Consider the following 4893-nt stretch of genomic DNA (forward strand, 5'->3'; position numbering starts at 1 on the left):
TCTTCGTTGAGGTTGTCTGAGGGGGCAACACTCATCCTTTATGTAAATGCGATGAGTACAAACTGCTGGATCAATTCCATTCATATCCTTGTAATCCCATGCAAAAGCATTTCTATGGAGTTTCAGCAAGTCTACTAGGCTATCCTTTTGAGTGTCAGTTATATTCTTATTGATGTTCAAATATTTATTCAATTCCACCTCTATCTTGATAGTAAGATCAATCTGATTTATATCAAAAAAATGAGATTAAGACAATTCTTGCAACAACAAGGTATGCAAAATATCAGTGGCTGCAAGAAAGTCCAAACCTGCAATATTCGGAACCAATTCTTGCAATTCTTGGTCTTCTATTAATTCATTTATCAGGACCTTATAAAGAATTGATTCTTCATCATATAACTATATGAGTGGCACTCGATTAATCATCATAAGGTGATTAATAGAGTCAATTTCTTCAGATTCCTCTCCCAAAATAGGCCAAACAGCCTGCTGCTACTCAAGCTGAGGTTGTGCTGGGGAATACAAGGCTAATGTTTTTGTGGAACTGCCATCTGAAATAGTCATTTCTCCTAATCTACACCCAATATATGCATCAGCTATGGCAAGCCATGGTCTTCCCAAAATGACTAGATATCCCCCCAATGTTGCTTTTGGAGATAAAATCACAAAGTCTATAGGATATTCGCAGGAATCTAGAATAACTACTATATCTTCTATGATACCATCAGGTCTTACTGTAGAGCCATCAACAAGTTAGAGAACTGTGGGTGTAGCCCTTAAACTATCTATCTCCAGATGCTTCATTACTTCCCTTGTTATTACATTAATGGCTGCTCCTAGATCAACTAAAACATTTTTTATTTGACTGCCATTAATGACTATACTCACAACAGGAATACTTGGATCAAAATACTCTGGAATAGAAATTTTTCCTAACATAATATCAGCCAATTGACCCATAACATGAACTATTTGTGGATCCCTTTTCTTTCTTCCAGGCTTCTTTAGGCATGCTTCTCTCAATGCCTTACCATATATAGGAACATCCTTTATTGCTTGCAACAATGGAATTTTAACACAAATGTGCTGCAGTTGATCAAGAATATCAAAGCTTTGTTGTTGTTCGATGGAAACTTCTTTGTCTTTCAATCTATGGGGAAATGGTGGTAATATTTGATTTTGAGGTATTACATCTTTAGGATCAGAGATTGGCTGCTCTTCTTGTACCTCAGTAATAATTGGATGAGAGGGATTTGGTAGAGTTGTCCCATATCGAAGGTGAATATCATCTAGTGATAAAGAATAGGCTGGGTATTGATTAGCATCAACTGAATAAGCTTGTTGTTGTTGTTGAGATTTGATATTTGGATTAGGCAACAGTTGAGTAGGCAGCTGTGTTGGCTTAGGAGGTGCAGCTGTAGCTGCAGGAGGAGGCATTAAAGCAGGAGGTTGTGGCTGCTGAGCAGGGGACTGATATCTAGAAGATTGGGATAACCATGATGGGTTTCCCCTCCATTGAGAGGTAGGTTGCCAATTCCCTTGAAACTGGTTCCCTGAACCCTGAGGTGGATACCAGTTTCCTTGTGGCTGCTACCACTAGGGGATTTGATTAGCAAATTGTTGTCCTTGGCCTTGTGATCCATACCAATGTGGATAGTTACCAAAATTTTGAGAATACTGTGGTTGCCATTGGTTATTTGGTGCATAAGAATTACCACTATAACCAAAAAAGGAAAGTGGATCAGGTGGCATACCTTGTCTTTGAAAATTTGGTCTTCTTTGAGCAACATAGAAGACTTGTTCATCCTCACCTTGAATTGGTTTGAAATCAGGTACTTCAACATTTGCAACCATCTTACATCTGCAATCTTTCTTCCGCTGCTTACAATGAGGACAAAATTCTGCAAGAAATGCATCAGCTTCCTCATGCTTCTTCTTAGCTACCAATGTATCCAACTGAGTAGCCATATTTTTTATAATGTCCTTGAAATATTTTAATAGATGGCTAGGTTACAATCTAGAAACTCCAGTTCCAGATGCTGATGATGGTGCCCCTAACTTAAATATCCTATTCTTCTTAGAAGTAGATCTGGAATACTTCTTGCAAATTTGTCCTATTTCAGCCCAAGTAGATTGTGTAATGTCACCTCCTCCCATGAGATCTAAGGAATCGGTGCTTTCATCACTAATACCCCTCAAGAATATCCATTTGAGGGAATCTTCATTTAGAGTACTATGCTTGGACTTCTTGAAACTAAACAAAAACCTTTCCAGATAATCCTCAAGGCTCGCATCTTCAGTTTGTGTCATTCTAAAGATATCATCCCCATGACGATCAGTGCCTCTACAATAATCTTTGTATTTTGCAAGAAACAACCATTTCATCTCATCCCAAGTGTTGTTTGTGTTACTACCCAAGCTCATAAACCATCTCAAGGATGACTCCTTCAAAGTGGCTAGAAAAATTTTTAGTCTATGGGCATCTGTAGTATAGTCAAAACTCCTACAGAGAACATCAAACTCAAACAAAAATGTATCCGGATCCTCTGTCACCGACCCATAGAATTTAGGAAGTGAAGATGCTGGAATGTTCTTGAGGTTAGCATTATCATGCTGGTGAGAGATGGGAAACTCAAATGTTGGACCAGGTGGTGGTGGTAGATTATTCCCAACAGGAGGTGGGTTCACTTGCATTGGACTTGTGGGGGTTGTTACTATAGGAAATTCTTCTTCTTGTGGACCGAAAAGGAACTGAAGACTACCTTCTGGAAATTTAGACTCAGGGTGATTCAAATTCTGTGGGACTTGATATAGTTCAGCAAAAGGGTTTATATTTGGAAAATTATCTTCTACATGAGTAGTATGAGTGGGCAGAAATCTACCTCTGGCATCTCTTCTTCTATTATGCATGTAGATTCATGAAATTTCAAACAATTAACTAGAAACTAAAACAATCATAAGAGGTTCTTAGCTTGACACCATCCCCGACAACGATGCCAAAAATGTCTACCCCAACTTTAATGATAATAATAATACCTCTAATTGAAATCTTAATCCAAAGTTTGGACATTCATATGGGAGAGTTTACTATTTTCATGGCTGGTGTTCATTTAGTTATCAATATAGGAACGTAAAACTTGAAATGGGTCTGCAATATATATGCACTAAGCTCCTTAAATGATTATTCTGCATTACTGCAATAAATAACATTATGCAGAAAGGAAATGTAGGAATGGAAATCATAAAAGGCTACATGAAAGCTTCACAAAACACTGCTGAAATGATCTAATGAAAATAACAGAAATCACAAAATTCTGTCTTGGCTGTAGGAACAGTCAACGGATCTATTTCCAGTGGCTGCAGGAACAATCCAGTCATGAACTTCTACTGCAACTAAGTAAAAACTAACTTCAATGATCATAATCACAGGATCACTCACCAAGTGGGCCCCCTTGGATGAGTGATATCAAACTCCCAGCAAAGTACTGTTAATAGATCAGAACAACATATTCTTATTCATTTCTTCCTGAAAATGATTACATATTCTAAAAGAGAAAATTCAGATTGCTTGTCAAAACTCTGCTCAATTCCTTTCCATCTTGTCTAACTCTAAGAAAGAAGGAAGAGCTTATTATAAAGAAAAGATCAACTACAATGGACAACTCAAGTGACGCCCAGAAGAAGAGGCAGATAATTGTCAATTGAAGGAGATAACTAAGAGCTTGGCTATAGGAATTGTGGATCTGAAACTGAACCACAGTCTTTGCACGCCAAAGTGATATTATGCAAATTCAATATGCACCAGAGTTAAAACTCCCATGGTTAAGTATAACTGCTCCGATTATGCCATACATTGCGCTTGCTCGAATCCCCTTTAGTTTGAGCTCCAGTTATTTGAACATGATTCTCCAGTCCTTAGGCGCGGAAGAAAATCATCCACCATAGCATCAATTATTATTTGCACTAAAACAAAAACAACATACAAGGACATGCATATGTATCTTACTCAATTAATACATTCATTAACTCACATATGACATTATCCTAAATAATCTGCATATCACAGGGACAAATCATTTGGCTGTAGGAATAAATTGGCATGGCTGTAGGAATTAACCGACAAAGTTCAAACATGATTTCTTAAGTTCAGTTTTAAAACATGGATTACATATAGTCAATTCACAATACTTTACTATCACAATGCAACCCAAAAGATACCAAAAAACCTAAGAGTCATGATAAAAACATGTCAAAGCATCGACTTATCAGTGGGAACCTCCCATAAGTACTTAGCCTTCAAGATATCATTCCACTCTCCATTTCGTTGATAGGTTATATAGATTTGTTTGGCTAGAAGAGTCTTATTCAAGGTTCTAATATTTCTTAAGCCCAGACCCCCCACCTTTTGGGTTTACAAACATTATCCCAGGCTATGAGTGCCACTCTCTTCTTCTCCTCAACCCCAGACCATAGGAAGGCTTTCTGAATTTTCTCAATAGCATCGGCAAATTTTCCAGGGATTTTGAAGAGGGTTAAAGTATAATTCGGAAGACTCTGGAGAGATGATTTTAAAAGCTTGATTTTTCCAGCTTGATTAAGAAGGGTACCTTTCCATCCAACCAACTTCTTATTGAATCTATCAACAAGACTATTCTAGAACAACTCTGAAGGTTTCATACCCAAAGGGAGACCCAGGTAAGTAGAAGGAGGCTTACCAATTTGATAGCCAAGGATCTGGGTCATCCTAATCTATCTGTCCTTTGGGGTGTTCAAGAAGAAATCAAAGCTTTTCTCCCAATTGATCATTTGACCCGAGGCAAAATTATAAGTATTGAGGAGGTTCTTCATAGTGGATGCTTCTTTGATTGAATAAGTACCCATTAAGATGGTATC

The sequence above is a fragment of the Cryptomeria japonica genome, chromosome 2, assembly GCF_030272615.1.
Source record: "Cryptomeria japonica chromosome 2, Sugi_1.0, whole genome shotgun sequence".
Classification (NCBI taxonomy): domain Eukaryota; kingdom Viridiplantae; phylum Streptophyta; class Pinopsida; order Cupressales; family Cupressaceae; genus Cryptomeria; species Cryptomeria japonica.